The sequence below is a fragment of the Cherax quadricarinatus genome, chromosome 3, assembly GCF_038502225.1.
Source record: "Cherax quadricarinatus isolate ZL_2023a chromosome 3, ASM3850222v1, whole genome shotgun sequence".
Taxonomy (NCBI): Eukaryota; Metazoa; Arthropoda; class Malacostraca; order Decapoda; family Parastacidae; genus Cherax; species Cherax quadricarinatus.
In genome coordinates, this window is record NC_091294.1 from 53,713,677 (window position 1) to 53,734,079 (window position 20,403).

A 20,403-nucleotide genomic window follows, 5' to 3' on the forward strand; every position below is an offset into this window, starting at 1 on the left:
AACTACTGGGAACACCTCAAGCCACTTAGAATGACTTCTGTAAAATGGAAAAAAAAGAAATTTCTCATTATGTATATGGATAGTGCTTTGTTAGCTCCCCTTCTATATATTAAAACATCTTAATAGAGTGAGTGATATGGTATATACCTGTACCTGTGACAGGTTTCGAGAGTTTTTCTACTATCGCAGCCTTGCCTGTGGCCAGATATTTATTTTGATTACCTGGTCAACCAGACTACTACGGTTGGTGGCTCATTGGCCCATATATCCACCACAGACTGGTTGACCTGACACTGGAAGTTTAAAATATATTCTGTGAAAAGCAGGGGTACCATAGGCACAAAAGAGCAATGTGCTAACGTCTGTGGCCCACGACTCCTCAACCTGCTGTCATTGAATATAAGAAATATTGTCGGAATAAGTGTAAAAATTTTCAAGAGGAAACTGGATCACTACCCCCGCCAAGTGCCCTAGCAACCTGGGTGTGTGAGTCAGCGGGTCACTAACAGCAACAGCTTGGTTGAACAGGCACTCAACAAGACCATTTGACGAAAGGCCAGGCTGGTAGCGTATGAAAGCCGTCGATATCTGTCACATGTGTATCACGTAACTGTAGAAAATGTCAGATCATCCAGGATGTGATGGATATATAGTTGTGAGAGGATTATTGGCATCGTCAACTAGTTGAGCAGCCAAGTTAGTATGGCCTCAAACCATACCCCCGGCCGGGATTGAACCCGCGGTCATAGAGTCTCAAAACTCCAGCCCGTCGCGTTAGCCACTAGACCAGCTAGCCACAATAAGATTCATCCAACTAGGTATATTTCTACACCATAGGAAGGTTAGCACAGGCACCTCTGTTAGTATGGCCTCAGGCTGGGTTTACAGTGTCGAAGAACACTCGAAACAACACAGGTATGCCACAGAGGCGATGGCTAGATGACATCTTAAATGAACCTCTGATTATTTTGTTGAGTTGTATGTTATATCTGTGAACAGTGAAATAGCTTTCAAACTGTATTAGATACACGTGAATAAAACGTGTGCGCGCAAAAACAAACTAGTTGCCTCTAGTTTGGCTAGGACGAGTTTAATATGTAGGCTACTGTAGTTAAACTCCAGCAGAGTTTGTGTAAAGTGTGTGGCAACACATCATGGAGGGTTATTTCAAGGTTTATTGGTTCATGTCCGAGTACTTCAGCAAAGTTGCTATAATATATGCCAGTGTTCACTCTACATGTTATAACACTTCATTTTTTTTAATTGAATGGGAATGTAGCGGAGATGCGACACAGTGTATCAGAATGTAGCGGAGATGCGACACCGTGTATCAGAATGTAGCGGAGATGCGACACAGTGTATCAGAATGTAGCGGAGATGCGACACAGTGTATCAGAATGGTTCATTCACGCACCATCAGATAAACGTTTAATTTTGACCATTTTCTGTTTCCTTATCCAGTTTGTTGCCAGAGGTATCATGGAGTGATTTTTTAATTTGCTTGTTTGTGGTGAATATACTTATTTAATGGGTTTATGTAGCCAAATCTAAATTTACTTTACCTAACTTAAAATAAAAGGAAAAGAATAGGTAACGTTTAAAACCTGACACTGAAGAAAAGGTCAAAAATTGACATTTTAAAACGACTGAGTTGCACTGAGAGGGTTATTTGAAAATGACTTGGATTAATAGACATTTTTTACAAGAGAAACAACCACTGTTACCACCATAACCACCTTCACCTGTTTTTTTTTCCCTTGGGGGAGCGCTAAACTCGTAGAGATTATACAGCGCCTGTGGGGGGTTATGGAAGGCATTCAGGCTTAATTCAGGGAATTGGAACACATATTCGATTCCCTAAATCAAGAGCCCTGACCAGCATCAAGGAACCTCCCTTGAGAGACCTTCAGCTGTAGTAGGTTGATAAGCAAGAAACATCCAGGGAAGTACTATAGTCGAGTCATCTGGATATCATTGATGAAGAACTGATGCAGGAATTGGTAGTCTCTTGCAATAGCCATTGACAAACTAATTATTCATAATTGGTAGACTAGACACTGGTGGTCATAACAGCAGTCAAAGACTGGGGTGTGCGAGCCGTGGGGAAAGGTGAAGTGAGTTATTTACTTATAGTTATGTACATGGTTTTGAAACATGCGTGGAATAAGAAACTAGCATTAGCAAGTCTGAAAAAGCAAACACTGGAAACTAGGCCTAAGTGTTTCCACTCATATATAGTGAGAAAGTTTGATTGTGAATTATATTGTTTGTGGAATGAGATATTCAAATAGTGAAGGTACCTTGACAGTTGAATTAAAAGAAAAGCTCAGAGAAAGGCATGAATGTGCCCACAGTTCATTAAATCATATGGTCATATAGTGAATGATCAGGTTACTGATATATAGTGGATAATGAGAAGTATCAAAACAAGGGAAATAATGCTTTGGTGACACTTCTCAGCGCTTGTGCTCCCTCATTTTGAATATTGCTCAGTGTAGACGGCCCCGTTCAGGACAGGAGAAATATCAGAGCTGGATAAAATAGTGTATACGGCCCGCATAGAGCCAATAACGCATTTAAATTTCTGGGAATAACTTAAACGTTTTAAATGTTCTCGCTGGAGCGGAGGAGAGAGAGAGAGAGAGAGAGAGAGATGATAATATATACCAGGAAAGCAGTTGAGAGCTTTGTCTCAAATCTGCACACTACCTTAACATACTGGAGTGAGAGAAATGGGAGGAAGTGCGAAACAAACCCAGTGAAAAGCAGGGGTGCGGTGGGCACAATAAGGAAACATTATATCAACGTCCGTGGCCCCAGATTATTCAGCATATTACCCAGAAGATATCAGAAATGCTTCTGTTACGAGAATATAGGTCTTCAAGCGGAAACTGGACAAGTATCTTCACCAGGTGTGAAATCAACCAAGCTGTGATGGATGTGGGGGTCAGCGGGCCACCAGCAGTAATGGCCAGAATGCTCAGGGAGTAGAAAGACTTGAAACTCAAAGTATATCATGGGCCAGACGATCCTGGCCCATGACTAGGCTTTGGGAGTAGAAAAACACTCTGAACTCATGAAAGGTATATCAAAAAGTAAAGCAATACCTCCTTCAGTAATTCTAATTGAATTCAACCTTATCCCTAATAATTTTTAAGCAGTATTGTCATTGTTATATATTTTATTACTAATATACAGTTTCTTATCTCACTGCAGGTAAGCTACGTGAAGGTCAGGTCGAGGTGGTGACGTAGTTGTGATGGCAGGTAAGACAAGGTGTTCCTCTACTCACTGCATGTTCAGGTACACTGCTCGGTTGTTATTGTATGAGTGGTAGCTTCTGGCTCATAACTCTACCAGTGCAAGCTTCAATTCCAGTCAGGCTTGGTGGGCTGGGGTGATGCTGCTGGGACAGTGTTGGGCGTGATGCTGCTGGGACAGTGTTGGGCGTGATGCTGCTGGAACAGCGTTGAGGTGATGCTGCTGGGGCAGTGTTGGGGGGGTGATGCTGCTGGAACAGTGTTGGGCGTGATGCTGCTGGAACAGCGTTGAGGTGATGCTGCTGGAACAGCGTTGAGGTGATGCTGCTGGGATAGTGTTGGGCGTGATGCTGCTGGAACAGTGTTGGGGTGATGCTGCTGGGACAGTGTTGGGGGTGATGCTGCTGGGACAGTGTTGGGGGTGATGCTGCTGGGACAGTGTTGAGGTCATGTTGCTGGGACTGTATTGGGGTGATGCTGCTGGGACAGTGTTGGGGGTGATGCTGCTGGTACAGTGTTGGGGGTGATGCTGCTGGGGCATTGTTGGTGGTGATGCTGCTGGGACAGTGTTGGGGTGATGCTGCTGGGACAGTGTTGGGGTGATGCTGCTGGGACAGTGTTGAGGTGATGCTGCTGGGACAGTATTGGGGTGATGCTGCTGGGACAGTGTTGTGGGTGTTGCTGCTGGGACAGTGTTGGGGGTGATGCTGCTGGGACAGTGTTGGGGGTGATGCTGCTGGGACAGTGTTGGCTGATGCTGCTGGGACAGTGTTGGGGGTGATGCTGCTGGGACAGTGTTGGGGGTGATTCTGCTGTGACTGTATTGGGGTGATGCTGCTGGGACAGTGTTGGGGGTGATGCTGCTGGGACAGTGTTGGGGGTGATGCTGCTGGGACAGTGTTGGGGGTGATGCTGCTGGGGCATTGTTGGTGGTGATGCTGCTGGGACAGTGTTGGGGTGATGCTGCTGGGACAGTGTTGGGGTGATGCTGCTGGGACAGTGTTGAGGTGATGCTGCTGGGACAGTATTGGGGGTGATGCTGCTGGGACAGTGTTGAGGGTGATGCTGCTGGGACAGTGTTGGGGGTGATGCTGCTGGGACAGTGTTGGGGGTGATGCTGCTGGGACAGTGTTGGGTGATGCTGCTGGGACAGTGTTGGGGGTGATGCTGCTGGGACAGTGTTGGGGTGATTCTGCTGTGACTGTATTGGGGTGATGCTGCTGGGACAGTGTTGGGGGTGATGCTGCTGGGACAGTGTTGGGGTGATGCTGCTGGGACAGTGTTGAGGTGATGCTGCTGGGACAGTGTTGAGGTGATGCTGCTGGGACAGTGTTGAGGTGATGCTGCTGGTTCAGTATTGTGGGTGATGCTGCTGGGACAGTGTTGAGGGTGATGCTGCTGTGACAGTGTTGGGGGTGATGCTGCTGGGACAGTGTTGAGGGTGATGCTGCTGGGACAGTGTTGGGATGCTGCTGCTGGGACAGTGTTGAGGTGATGCTGCTGGGACAGTGTTGGGATGCTGCTGCTGGGACAGTGTTGAGGTGATGCTGCTGGGACAGTGTTGGCGTGATGCTGCTGGGACAGTGTTGAGGTCATGTTGCTGGGACTGTATTGGGGTGATGCTGCTGGGACAGTGTTGGGGTGATGCTGCTGGGACAGTGTTGGGGGTGATGCTGCTGGGACAGTGTTGGGGTGATGCTGCTGGGACAGTGTTGGGGGTGATGCTGCTGGGACAGTGTTGGGGTGATGCTGCTGGGACAGTGTTGAGAGTGATGCTGCTGGGACAGTGTTGGGGTGATGCTGCTAGGACAGTGTTGGGATGATGCTGGGATCGTGTTGAGGTGATGCTGCTGGGACAGTGTTGGGATGATGCTGCTGGGACAGTGTTGAGATGATGCTGCTGGGACAGTGTTGGGGTGATGCTGCTGGGACAGTGTTGGGGGTGATGCTGCTGGGACAGTGTTGAAGGTGATGCTGCTGGGACAGTGTTGGGGTGATGCTGCTGGGACAGTGTTGGGGTGATGCTGCTGGGACAGTGTTGGGATGATGCTGGGACAGTGTTGTGGTGATGCTGCTGGGACAGTGTTGGGATGCTGCTGCTGGGACAGTGTTGATTTGATGCTGCTGGGACAGTGTTGGGGTGATGCTGCTAGGACAGTGTTGGGATGATGCTGGGATCGTGTTGAGGTGATGCTGCTGGGACAGTGTTGAGATGATGCTGCTGGGACAGTGTTGGGGGTGATGCTGCTGGGACAGTGTTGGGGGTGATGCTGCTGGGACAGTGTTGAGGGTGATGCTGCTGGGACAGTGTTGGGGTGATGCTGCTGGGACAGTGTTGGGGTGATGCTGCTGGGACAGTGTTGGGATGCTGCTGCTGGGACAGTGTTGAGGTGATGCTGCTGGGACAATGTTGGGGTGATGCTGCTGGGACAGTGTTGAGTGATACTGCTGGGACAGTGTTGAGTGATGCTGCTGGGACAGTGTTGAGTGATGCTGCTGGGACAGTGTTGGGGGTGATGCTGCTGGGACAGTGTTGGGGTGGTGCTGCTGGGACAGTGTTGGGATGATGCTGCTGGGACAGTGTTGGGGTGATGCTGCTGGGACAGTGTTGAGGTAATGCTGCTGGGACAGTGTTGGGGTGATGCTGCTGGGACAGTGTTGAGGTGATGCTGCTGGGACAATGTTCGCGTGATGCTGCTGGGACAATGTTGGGATGATGCTCCTGTAATCTGTTATCAAGTGTTTATAGATTTCTGTCGTGCAGTTTTCGGCAAGGTAATGTAGAGAGTGATATGCAGAGAGAGAGAGAGAGAGTTGTAGTGGCCTCGGTGCATTCTTCACTAGAGCCACTCTGTACACTCCATGTGAATACAGAGGCAGCAAGAATAATAATAAAGGAGCAGGTGAGGCAGTGTGCATGGCGTAGGTGTTGAGCAGGTGGTGTGTGACCGAGGGACGTGATGACCCCGCCCACCTTCCTGCCAGGTGTCTCGCACACAACACCCTACTTGACAAGTTTCTTCAACGAATCCTTCATCACCTGGGCACCGCTGCATCGCCTCGCTCATCCACGACACACCTTACTTGATCAAGGAATCCTAGAGTGTGGTGTGTGAATGAAACCAGCCCTAGGAAGAGTGCGAGGCTCAACTGCAAATTTGCCATTAGCCAGGTGTTATGTTCTTGTCTGTCCAGTCTTACCTGCCCAGGCTTACACTAGTGAGACACCTCACTGGCTACCTCACTGCTAAGTAGCAGATTGGTAGTCGACAACCATCCAGGGAGGTACTACAGTCCTGTTATACGAGTGTGACGTGGAAGTTTCTTAAATGCTTCGTCTCTTACCAGGATCGCTGGTGTTTTCTTTCTGCCTCCTGAACACGTAGGAGGACAAGTAAATCTTAAAAAGTTTCATTTATTCTCTAAGCTTTACATTTCTGGTGTGTTTCTTAATAATTTTTATTTTTATTTTTGTCTTCTTTTAAAAAGACTAGGTCAAAAACTTGGTGGGAGGGAAGGGCGATTATCGTGAATCATTAGTAGATGACTCTTCTTGTGCACACCTACACTTATTGTTGGAATGTCAGTGATGCCGCTCACTGGCTCACGCTACTCCACGCAGCTGATTTCATTTGATGCTCTCTTAGTGGATATCTGGTTGGCTGAATTTTCTACTGCTGGCTTAGAACAGGGATGCGGAGTAGAAGAACTTTCGAAACTCGTTAAAGAGTATATCAAAAGTGTTCAGCTGGTTGTGTAACCGAGTGGTTCACTTATTGTCTAAATGAATGTTTAACTGACAGAATGGATGGATAGATGGCTGACTGAATAGCCGAATAACTGATTAGATGGCTGGATGGATATTTGACTGGCTGAATGTTTTAAGTGGATGGATAGATGGATTACTTGCTGGCTTGCTTGCCAAGTAGGAAGCTGTTGACCTTGATGACGTCTCCTTGGCCCCCTTACGCGAACATCCTCTCCCCACCCTTTTTTTCCTATCCTCCATGACTGTTCACAGCTGTGCTGGCGGACATACGTGTACACTTATGAAATAATGATCGTAACTTCGTAAAGAACATTCTGCCAAAGTTTCAACACTCTGAAAGCAGAATTAGGAACGTAAATATATGAATGTAAAAGAGTCAGTTATTTTTGTGGATGACTTCATCCACAAAGAAATTGATTGGGAAAATTGAGACCAACATGGTCAACCGGAAACGTTAAGGGCTATGATTGTGTGTGTAGGGAAAACGTCACGTGCCAGCATGTTAACGATATATATATATATATATATATATATATATATATATATATATATATATATATATATATATATATATATATATATATATATATATATATATATATATTCTCCACGGGGAAGTGGAACAGAATTCTTGCTCCGTAAGCCATGCGTGTTGTAAGAGGCGACTAAAATGCCGGGAGCAAGGGGCTAGTAACCCCTTCTTCCGTATAAATTACTAAATTTAAGAAGAGAAACTTTAGTTTTTCTTTTTGGGCCACCCTGCCTTGGTGGGATACTGCCGGTTTGTTGAAAAAAAAAATATATGCAAGGAATTCGCAAGAGCAGGCGAAATATACACAAACACTGATCTCTGGCTGAAGGAGACTCGAACCTACGAACCTTGGAACAAGGTACGCAGTGCTTTACCAATCTACCCACACTGGACAATACCTTGGAGCCCAGCTTGCGCTAGACTTTAATCCAAGGCAGCCAACTTTCAGGGAGAAGGCTTACAGCTTTTCATCTCAGCCCCTGCATGCATCAGCCTTACTAGAGATATTAACAATGCAAGGAATTCGCAAGAGCAGGCGAAATATACACAAACACTGATCACTGGAGGCCTGGTCACAGACCGGGCCGCGGGGGCGTTGACCCCCGGAACTCTCTCCAGGTAAACTCCAGGTAAACTGGCCGAAGGAGACTCGAACCTACGTACCTTGGAACAAGGTACGCAGTGCTTTTGTGTATATTTCGCCTGCTCTTGCGAATTCCTTGCAAAGAGAAACAGTAAATAAAGTAAAATCAGAGGCTGTCACAAGTGAAAAGCTCTCGTCCTTAGGGCACAGTCCTCTCTCCAGCCTTTATTATTTCCAGTGCTGACATTCACTGACAAATCTTAGTAATTTATCATTATTTGCAGGTGTACTAGAATTTGTATGAGTGGCATCCACAGAGGACGCGGCAACTCCAGCAAATCTCCGATTTGATAAAGACCAATTCTTTCAGTGGGAAACAATATGCCGTTGAGTGACTACAAGTTTGTCACTTCGCTGGGGAAGGTTCCATGAAATACACATTGAAACTGAGCATAAAACAAACTCAAACCATTCAGCAGAGCAGAAGTTTAATATTATAGACTTAGTAGTGATAATATCAGATCTTACTTTTAAGTAACATAAGTGCAGTCACAACAGTAAGAAAAATGATAGGCTCGATAACTAGAACCTTCAGAATAAGTGTCTTATTCTCTCTGAACTGGTCTATTGCAGTACACCTACAACGGATCTGGAGAATATATAAAGAACCTTCACTTCCCTTATAAATTCAGCCAAGCACATGGATTATTGGAAGTGCTTGAAGTCCTTCAACTTGTTCTCCCTGGAACGTACTCGAGAAAGATACATCATAATTTGACACCTTGAAAATTCTGGAAGAACTGGTCCTAAGTCTGTAGTGAGAGGTTCGAAAGACGAAAAGCAGCGGTTCATTGAGTACACTGAAGAGATAAGTGAATAAGTGTAAGGGGACCAAGACTCTTGCAAATGTTTCTTTTATACATAAGGAAAATTACCAGCTGTCCCATGTCTGTCTTCAAGAGGGAACCTAATAAGTTTTCCAACTTAGGGAACATGTAAGGCTCGAACCCATAGTAAGTCAGTCCTAAAACTAACATGCTAGTGCTCAAACCATCGTACCGTGGTGGCCTTATAAGACTAATTAGGTATCTTTGTGTACAATAGATAGGTTAGCTCGGGTCCCACTGTAGCCACTAATACAGGGTTTACAGGTGAATCTCTCACCATCGTGGCTGTGGCAGGATCTAGCTCAAATGTCTTCAAAACAGTTATCAGAGACTCACGAAATCACAATAAGACGATTGTAAATAACTCTCAGAACGGACAGGATTCAAACCTATCACAATCTGGTATTGCTGAACTATTATTCATACCGTTCTTTAAAAATTCTTTATCATGTATTTCTGAAACCCAGAATAAAGGGCCAGTACTTTGTCTTAGACTTAGATTTTGAAATTTGTTCAAAATATTGTTTGTTTTTTACAAATTTCATCAACGACTTTTTATTCTTTTGGTATTTCTTCTGCGCCTGGTATGAATTATGTAGCTTTTGTTTTATATTGGTAGTTTCTCCCTTTAGATTTTATTTTCTTGGCTGTGATATCGGCGCTTGTTGGAACAGTTTGTCAAACTATCTTTTTTCTACATTTACCTGGTGAAGGAGTGAGTGTGAGTGTCCCGGGGCCAGACTTACACCTTACCTGGTGAAGGAGTGAGTGTGAGTGTCCCGGGGCCAGACTTACACCTTACCTGGTGAAGGAGTGAGTGTGAGTGTCCCGGGGCCAGACTTACACCTTACCTGGTGAAGGAGTGAGGGTGAGTGTCCCGGGGCCAGACTTACACCTTACCTGGTGAAGAAGTGAGGGTGAGTGTCCCGGGGCCAGACTTACACCTTACCTGGTGAAGGAGTGAGTGTGAGTGTCCCGGGGCCAGACTTACACCTTACCTGGTGAAGGAGTGAGTGTGAGTGTCCCGGGGCCAGACTTACACCTTACGTGGTGAAGGAGTGAGTGTGAGTGTCCCGGGGCCAGACTTACACCTTACCTGGTGAAGAAGTGAGGGTGAGTGTCCCGGGGCCAGACTTACACCTTACCTGGTGAAGAAGTGAGGGTGAGTGTCCCGGGGCCAGACTTACACCTTACCTGGTGAAGAAGTGAGTGTGAGTGTCCCGGGGCCAGACTTACACCTTACCTGGTGAAGAAGTGAGGGTGAGTGTCCCGGGGCCAGACTTACACCTTACCTGGTGAAGAAGTGAGGGTGAGTGTCCCGGGGCCAGACTTACACCTTACCTGGTGAAGGAGTGAGTGTGAGTGTCCCGGGGCCAGACTTACACCTTACCTGGTGAAGAAGTGAGTGTGAGTGTCCCGGGGCCAGACTTACACCTTAGCTGGTGAAGAAGTGAGGGTGAGTGTCCCGGGGCCAGACTTACACCTTACCTGGTGAAGAAGTGAGGGTGAGTGTCCCGGGGCCAGACTTACACCTTACCTAGTGAAGAAGTGAGGGTGAGTGTCCCGGGGCCAGACTTACACCTTACCTGGTGAAGAAGTGAGTGTGAGTGTGAAGAAGTGAGGGTGAGTGTCCCGGGGCCAGACTTACACCTTACCTAGTGAAGAAGTGAGGGTGAGTGTCCCGGGGCCAGACTTACACCTTACCTGGTGAAGGAGTGAGTGTGAGTGTCCCGGGGCCAGACTTACACCTTACCTAGTGAAGAAGTGAGTGTGAGTGTCCCGGGGCCAGACTTACACCTTACCTAGTGAAGAAGTGAGTGTGAGTGTCCCGGGGCCAGACTTACACCTTACCTAGTGAAGAAGTGAGGGTGAGTGTCCCGGGACTTACACCTTACCTGCCAGACTTACACCTTACCTGGTGAAGAAGTGAGGGTGAGTGTCCCGGGGCCAGACTTACACCTTACCTGGTGAAGGAGTGAGTGTGAGTGTCCCGGGGCCAGACTTACACCTTACCTGGTGAAGAAGTGAGTGTGAGTGTCCCGGGGCCAGACTTACACCTTACCTGGTGAAGAAGTGAGGGTGAGTGTCCCGGGGCCAGACTTACACCTTACCTGGTGAAGAAGTGAGGGTGAGTGTCCCGGGGCCAGACTTACACCTTACCTGGTGAAGAAGTGAGGGTGAGTGTCCCGGGGCCAGACTTACACCTTACCTGGTGAAGAAGTGAGTGTGAGTGTCCCGGGGCCAGACTTACACCTTACCTGGTGAAGAAGTGAGTGTGAGTGTCCCGGGGCCAGACTTACACCTTACCTGGTGAAGAAGTGAGGGTGAGTGTCCCGGGGCCAGACTTACACCTTACCTGGTGAAGAAGTGAGGGTGAGTGTCCCGGGGCCAGACTTACACCTTACCTGGTGAAGAAGTGAGGGTGAGTGTCCCGGGGCCAGACTTACACCTTACCTGGTGAAGAAGTGAGGGTGAGTGTCCCGGGGCCAGACTTACACCTTACCTGGTGAAGAAGTGAGTGTGAGTGTCCCGGGGCCAGACTTACACCTTACCTGGTGAAGAAGTGAGGGTGAGTGTCCCGGGGCCAGACTTACACCTTACCTGGTGAAGAAGTGAGGGTGAGTGTCCCGGGGCCAGACTTACACCTTACCTGGTGAAGAAGTGAGGGTGAGTGTCCCGGGGCCAGACTTACACCTTACCTGGTGAAGAAGTGAGGGTGAGTGTCCCGGGGCCAGACTTACACCTTACCTGGTGAAGAAGTGAGGGTGAGTGTCCCGGGGCCAGACTTACACCTTACCTGGTGAAGAAGTGAGGGTGAGTGTCCCGGGGCCAGACTTACACCTTACCTGGTGAAGAAGTGAGGGTGAGTGTCCCGGGGCCAGACTTACACCTTACCTGGTGAAGAAGTGAGGGTGAGTGTCCCGGGGCCAGACTTACACCTTACCTGGTGAAGAAGTGAGGGTGAGTGTCCCGGGGCCAGACTTACACCTTACCTGGTGAAGAAGTGAGGGTGAGTGTCCCGGGGCCAGACTTACACCTTACCTGGTGAAGAAGTGAGGGTGAGTGTCCCGGGGCCAGACTTACACCTTACCTGGTGAAGAAGTGAGGGTGAGTGTCCCGGGGCCAGACTTACACCTTACCTGGTGAAGAAGTGAGGGTGAGTGTCCCGGGGCCAGACTTACACCTTACCTGGTGAAGGAGTGAGGGTGAGTGTCCCGGGGCCAGACTTACACCTTACCTGGTGAAGAAGTGAGGGTGAGTGTCCCGGGGCCAGACTTACACCTTACCTGGTGAAGAAGTGAGGGTGAGTGTCCCGGGGCCAGACTTACACCTTACCTGGTGAAGAAGTGAGGGTGAGTGTCCCGGGGCCAGACTTACACCTTACCTAGTGAAGAAGTGAGGGTGAGTGTCCCGGGGCCAGACTTACACCTTACCTGGTGAAGAAGTGAGGGTGAGTGTGAGTGTCCCGGGGCCAGACTTACACCTTACCTGGTGAAGAAGTGAGTGTGAGTGTCCCGGGGCCAGACTTACACCTTACCTGGTGAAGAAGTGAGTGTGAGTGTCCCGGGGCCAGACTTACACCTTACCTGGTGAAGAAGTGAGTGTGAGTGTCCCGGGGCCAGACTTACACCTTACCTGGTGAAGAAGTGAGGGTGAGTGTCCCGGGGCCAGACTTACACCTTACCTGGTGAAGAAGTGAGTGTGAGTGTCCCGGGGCCAGACTTACACCTTACCTGGTGAAGAAGTGAGTGTGAGTGTCCCGGGGCCAGACTTACACCTTACCTGGTGAAGAAGTGAGTGTGAGTGTCCCGGGGCCAGACTTACACCTTACCTAGTGAAGAAGTGAGTGTGAGTGTCCCGGGGCCAGACTTACACCTTACCTGGTGAAGAAGTGAGTGTGAGTGTCCCGGGGCCAGACTTACACCTTACCTAGTGAAGAAGTGAGTGTGAGTGTCCCGGGGCCAGACTTACACCTTACCTGGTGAAGAAGTGAGGGTGAGTGTCCCGGGGCCAGACTTACACCTTACCTGGTGAAGAAGTGAGTGTGAGTGTCCCGGGGCCAGACTTACACCTTACCTGGTGAAGAAGTGAGTGTGAGTGTCCCGGGGCCAGACTTACACCTTACCTAGTGAAGAAGTGAGTGTGAGTGTCCCGGGGCCAGACTTACACCTTACCTGGTGAAGAAGTGAGTGTGAGTGTCCCGGGGCCAGACTTACACCTTACCTGGTGAAGAAGTGAGGGTGAGTGTCCCGGGGCCAGACTTACACCTTACCTAGTGAAGAAGTGAGGGTGAGTGTCCCGGGGCCAGACTTACACCTTACCTGGTGAAGAAGTGAGTGTGAGTGTCCCGGGGCCAGACTTACACCTTACCTGGTGAAGAAGTGAGTGTGAGTGTCCCGGGGCCAGACTGACACCTTACCTGGTGAAGAAGTGAGGGTGAGTGTCCCGGGGCCAGACTTACACCTTACCTAGTGAAGAAGTGAGTGTGAGTGTCCCGGGGCCAGACTTACACCTTACCTAGTGAAGAAGTGAGGGTGAGTGTCCCGGGGCCAGACTTACACCTTACCTAGTGAAGAAGTGAGTGTGAGTGTCCCGGGGCCAGACTTACACCTTACCTAGTGAAGAAGTGAGGGTGACTGTCGCGGGGCCAGACTTACACCTTACCTAGTGAAGAAGTGAGGTCCCGGGGCCAGACTGTGAGTGTCCCGGGGCCAGACTTACACCTTACCTAGTGAAGAAGTGAGGGTGAGTGTCTTACACCTTACCTAGTGAAGAAGTGAGTGTGAGTGTCCCGGGGCCAGACTTACACCTTACCTAGTGAAGAAGTGAGGGTGAGTGTCCCGGGGCCAGACTTACACCTTACCTAGTGAAGAAGTTAGGGTGAGTGTCCCGGGGCCAGACTTACACCTTACCTAGTGAAGAAGTGAGGGTGAGTGTCCCGGGGCCAGACTTACACCTTACCCAGTGAAGAAGTGAGGGTGAGTGTCCCGGGGCCAGACTTACACCTTACCTAGTGAAGAAGTGAGGGTGAGTGTCCCGGGGCCAGACTTACACCTTACCCAGTGAAGAAGTGAGGGTGAGTGTCCCGGGGCCAGACTTACACCTTACCTAGTGAAGAAGTGAGGGTGAGTGTCCCGGGGCCAGACTTACACCTTACCTAGTGAAGAAGTGAGGGTGAGTGTCCCGGGGCCAGACTTACACCTTACCTTGTGAAGAAGTGAGGGTGAGTGTCCCGGGGCCAGACTTACACCTTACCCAGTGAAGAAGTGAGGGTGAGTGTCCCGGGGCCAGACTTACACCTTACCCAGTGAAGAAGTGTCCCGGGGCCAGACTTACACCTTACCTAGTGAGGGTGAGTGTCCCGGGGCCAGACTTACACCTTACCTAGTGAAGAAGTGAGGGTGAGTGTCCCGGGGCCAGACTTACACCTTACCTAAGAAGTGAAGTGTCCCGGGGCCAGACTTACACCTTACCTAGTGAAGAAGTGAGGGTGAGTGTCCCGGGGCCAGACTTACACCTTACCTGGTGAAGGAGTGAGTGTCCCGGGGCCAGACTAACACCTTACCTTGTGAAGCAGAGAGGGTGAGTGTCCCGGGGCCAGACTTACACCTTACCTAGTGAAGAAGTGAGGGTGAGTGTCCCGGGGCCAGACTTACACCTTACCTGGTGAAGAAGTGAGGGTGAGTGTCCCGGGGCCAGACTTACACCTTACCTAGTGAAGAAGTGAGGGTGAGTGTCCCGGGGCCAGACTTACACCTTACCTAGTGAAGAAGTGAGTGTGAGTGTCCCGGGGCCAGACTTACACCTTACCTAGTGAAGAAGTGAGTGTGAGTGTCCCGGGGCCAGACTTACACCTTACCTAGTGAAGAAGTGAGGGTGAGTGTCCCGGGGCCAGACTTACACCTTACCTAGTGAAGAAGTGAAGAAGTGAGGGTGAGTGTCCCGGGGCCAGACTTACACCTTACCTAGTGAAGAAGTGAGTGTGAGTGTCCCGGGGCCAGACTTACACCTTACCTAGTGAAGAAGTGAGGGTGAGTGTCCCGGGGCCAGACTTACACCTTACCCAGTGAAGAAGTGAGGGTGAGTGTCCCGGGGCCAGACTTACACCTTACCTGGTGAAGAAGTGAGGGTGAGTGTCCCGGGGCCAGACTTACACCTTACCCAGTGAAGAAGTGAGGGTGAGTGTCCCGGGGCCAGACTTACACCTTACCTAGTGAAGAAGTGAGGGTGAGTGTCCCGGGGCCAGACTTACACCTTACCCAGTGAAGAAGTGAGGGTGAGTGTCCCGGGGCCAGACTTACACCTTACCTTGTGAAGAAGTGAGGGTGAGTGTCCCGGGGCCAGACTTACACCTTACCCAGTGAAGAAGTGAGGGTGAGTGTCCCGGGGCCAGACTTACACCTTACCCAGTGAAGAAGTGAGGGTGAGTGTCCCGGGGCCAGACTTACACCTTACCTGGTGAAGAGGTGAGGGTGAGTGTCCCGGGGCCAGACTTACACCTTACCTGGTGAAGGAGTGAGGGTGAGTGTCCCGGGGCCAGACTTACACCTTACCCAGTGAAGAAGTGAGGGTGAGTGTCCCGGGGCCAGACTTACACCTTACCTGGTGAAGAAGTGAGGGTGAGTGTCCCGGGGCCAGACTTACACCTTACCTGGTGAAGAAGTGAGGGTGAGTGTCCCGGGGCCAGACTTACACCTTACCTGGTGAAGAAGTGAGGGTGAGTGTCCCGGGGCCAGACTTACACCTTACCTGGTGAAGAAGTGAGGGTGAGTGTCCCGGGGCCAGACTTACACCTTACCTGGTGAAGGAGTGAGTGTGAGTGTCCCGGGGCCAGACTTACACCTTACCTGGTGAAGGAGTGAGTGTGAGTGTCCCGGGGCCAGACTTACACCTTACCTGGTGAAGGAGTGAGTGTGAGTGTCCCGGGGCCAGACTTACACCTTACCTGGTGAAGAAGTGAGTGTGAGTGTCCCGGGGCCAGACTTACACCTTACCTGGTGAAGAAGTGAGTGTGAGTGTCCCGGGCCAGACTTACACCTTACCTGGTGAAGAAGTGAAGGTGAGTGTCCCGGGGCCAGACTTACACCTTACCTGGTGAAGAAGTGAGGGTGAGTGTCCCGGGGCCAGACTTACACCTTACCTGGTGAAGAAGTGAGTGTGAGTGTCCCGGGGCCAGACTTACACCTTACCTGGTGAAGAAGTGAGGGTGAGTGTCCCGGGGCCAGACTTACACCTTACCTGGTGAAGAAGTGAGTGTGAGTGTCCCGGGGCCAGACTTACACCTTACCTGGTGAAGAAGTGAGTGTGAGTGTCCCGGGGCCAGACTTACACCTTACCTGGTGAAGAAGTGAGTGTGAGTGTCCCGGGGCCAGACTTACACCTTACCTGGTGAAGAAGTGAGTGTGAGTGTCCCGGGGCCAGACTTACACCTTACCTGGTGAAGAAGTGAGGGTGAGTGTCCCGGGGCCAGACTTACACCTTACCTGGTGAAGAAGTGAGTGTGAGTGTCCCGGGGCCAGACTTACACCTTACCTGGTGAAGGAGTGAGTGTGAGTGTCCCGGGGCCAGACTTACACCTTACCTGGTGAAGAAGTGAGTGTGAGTGTCCCGGGGCCAGACTTACACCTTACCTGGTGAAGAAGTGAGTGTGAGTGTCCCGGGCCAGACTTACACCTTACCTGGTGAAGAAGTGAGGGTGAGTGTCCCGGGGCCAGACTTACACCTTACCTGGTGAAGAAGTGAGGGTGAGTGTCCCGGGGCCAGACTTACACCTTACCTGGTGAAGAAGTGAGTGTGAGTGTCCCGGGGCCAGACTTACACCTTACCTGGTGAAGAAGTGAGGGTGAGTTTCCCGGGGCCAGACTTACACCTTACCTGGTGAAGAAGTGAGTGTGAGTGTCCCGGGGCCAGACTTACACCTTACCTGGTGAAGAAGTGAGGGTGAGTGTCCCGGGGCCAGACTTACACCTTACCTGGTGAAGAAGTGAGTGTGAGTGTCCCGGGGCCAGACTTACACCTTACCTGGTGAAGAAGTGAGTGTGAGTGTCCCGGGCCAGACTTACACCTTACCTTGTGAAGAAGTGAGTGTGAGTGTCCCGGGGCCAGACTTACACCTTACCTGGTGAAGAAGTGAGTGTGAGTGTCCCGGGGCCAGACTTACACCTTACCTGGTGAAGAAGTGAGTGTGAGTGTCCCGGGGCCAGACTTACACCTTACCTAGTGAAGAAGTGAGGGTGAGTGTCCCGGGGCCAGACTTACACCTTACCTGGTGAAGAAGTGAGTGTGAGTGTCCCGGGGCCAGACTTACACCTTACCTGGTGAAGAAGTGAGTGTGAGTGTCCCGGGGCCAGACTTACACCTTACCTGGTGAAGGGATGAGTGTGAGTGTCCCGGGGCCAGACTTACACCTTACCTGGTGAAGAAGTGAGTGTGAGTGTCCCGGGGCCAGACTTACACCTTACCTGGTGAAGAAGTGAGGGTGAGTGTCCCGGGGCCAGACTTACACCTTACCTGGTGAAGAAGTGAGGGTGAGTGTCCCGGGGCCAGACTTACACCTTACCTAGTGAAGAAGTGAGGGTGAGTGTCCCGGGGCCAGACTTACACCTTACCTAGTGAAGAAGTGAGTGTGAGTGTCCCGGGGCCAGACTTACACCTTACCTAGTGAAGAAGTGAGGGTGAGTGTCCCGGGGCCAGACTTACACCTTACCCAGTGAAGAAGTGAGGGTGAGTGTCCCGGGGCCAGACTTACACCTTACCTGGTGAAGAAGTGAGGGTGAGTGTCCCGGGGCCAGACTTACACCTTACCCAGTGAAGAAGTGAGGGTGAGTGTCCCGGGGCCAGACTTACACCTTACCTAGTGAAGAAGTGAGGGTGAGTGTCCCGGGGCCAGACTTACACCTTACCCAGTGAAGAAGTGAGGGTGAGTGTCCCGGGGCCAGACTTACACCTTACCTGGTGAAGAAGTGAGGGTGAGTGTCCCGGGGCCAGACTTACACCTTACCCAGTGAAGAAGTGAGGGTGAGTGTCCCGGGGCCAGACTTACACCTTACCCAGTGAAGAAGTGAGGGTGAGTGTCCCGGGGCCAGACTTACACCTTACCTGGTGAAGAAGTGAGGGTGAGTGTCCCGGGGCCAGACTTACACCTTACCTGGTGAAGGAGTGAGTGTGAGTGTCCCGGGGCCAGACTTACACCTTACCCAGTGAAGAAGTGAGGGTGAGTGTCCCGGGGCCAGACTTACACCTTACCTGGTGAAGAAGTGAGGGTGAGTGTCCCGGGGCCAGACTTACACCTTACCTGGTGAAGAAGTGAGGGTGAGTGTCCCGGGGCCAGACTTACACCTTACCTTGTGAAGGAGTGAGTGTGAGTGTCCCGGGGCCAGACTTACACCTTACCTGGTGAAGGAGTGAGTGTGAGTGTCCCGGGGCCAGACTTACACCTTACCTGGTGAAGGAGTGAGTGTGAGTGTCCCGGGGCCAGACTTACACCTTACCTGGTGAAGAAGTGAGTGTGAGTGTCCCGGGGCCAGACTTACACCTTACCTGGTGAAGAAGTGAGTGTGAGTGTCCCGGGCCAGACTTACACCTTACCTGGTGAAGAAGTGAGGGTGAGTGTCCCGGGGCCAGACTTACACCTTACCTGGTGAAGAAGTGAGGGTGAGTGTCCCGGGGCCAGACTTACACCTTACCTGGTGAAGAAGTGAGTGTGAGTGTCCCGGGGCCAGACATACACCTTACCTGGTGAAGAAGTGAGGGTGAGTGTCCCGGGGCCAGACTTACACCTTACCTGGTGAAGAAGTGAGTGTGAGTGTCCCGGGGCCAGACTTACACCTTACCTGGTGAAGAAGTGAGTGTGAGTGTCCCGGGGCCAGACTTACACCTTACCTGGTGAAGAAGTGAGTGTGAGTGTCCCGGGGCCAGACTTACACCTTACCTGGTGAAGAAGTGAGTGTGAGTGTCCCGGGGCCAGACTTACACCTTACCTTGTGAAGAAGTGAGGGTGAGTGTCCCGGGGCCAGACTTACACCTTACCTGGTGAAGAAGTGAGTGTGAGTGTCCCGGGGCCAGACTTACACCTTACCTGGTGAAGAAGTGAGGGTGAGTGTCCCGGGGCCAGACTTACACCTTACCTGGTGAAGAAGTGAGTGTGAGTGTCCCGGGGCCAGACTTACACCTTACCTGGTGAAGAAGTGAGTGTGAGTGTCCCGGGCCAGACTTACACCTTACCTGGTGAAGAAGTGAGGGTGAGTGTCCCGGGGCCAGACTTACACCTTACCTGGTGAAGAAGTGAGTGTGAGTGTCCCGGGGCCAGACTTACACCTTACCTGGTGAAGAAGTGAGGGTGAGTGTCCCGGGGCCAGACTTACACCTTACCTGGTGAAGAAGTGAGTGTGAGTGTCCCGGGGCCAGACTTACACCTTACCTGGTGAAGAAGTGAGTGTGAGTGTCCCGGGGCCAGACTTACACCTTACCTGGTGAAGAAGTGAGGGTGAGTGTCCCGGGGCCAGACTTACACCTTACCTGGTGAAGAAGTGAGTGTGAGTGTCCCGGGGCCAGACTTACACCTTACCTGGTGAAGAAGTGAGTGTGAGTGTCCCGGGCCAGACTTACACCTTACCTGGTGAAGAAGTGAGGGTGAGTGTCCCGGGGCCAGACTTACACCTTACCTGGTGAAGAAGTGAGGGTGAGTGTCCCGGGGCCAGACTTACACCTTACCTGGTGAAGAAGTGAGTGTGAGTGTCCCGGGGCCAGACTTACACCTTACCTGGTGAAGAAGTGAGGGTGAGTGTCCCGGGGCCAGACTTACACCTTACCTGGTGAAGAAGTGAGTGTGAGTGTCCCGGGGCCAGACTTACACCTTACCTGGTGAAGAAGTGAGGGTGAGTGTCCCGGGGCCAGACTTACACCTTACCTGGTGAAGAAGTGAGTGTGAGTGTCCCGGGGCCAGACTTACACCTTACCTGGTGAAGAAGTGAGTGTGAGTGTCCCGGGCCAGACTTACACCTTACCTGGTGAAGAAGTGAGTGTGAGTGTCCCGGGGCCAGACTTACACCTTACCTGGTGAAGAAGTGAGTGTGAGTGTCCCGGGGCCAGACTTACACCTTACCTGGTGAAGAAGTGAGTGTGAGTGTCCCGGGGCCAGACTTACACCTTACCTGGTGAAGAAGTGAGGGTGAGTGTCCCGGGGCCAGACTTACACCTTACCTGGTGAAGAAGTGAGTGTGAGTGTCCCGGGGCCAGACTTACACCTTACCTGGTGAAGAAGTGAGTGTGAGTGTCCCGGGGCCAGACTTACACCTTACCTGGTGAAGGAGTGAGTGTGAGTGTCCAGGGGCCAGACTTACACCTTACCTGGTGAAGAAGTGAGTGTGAGT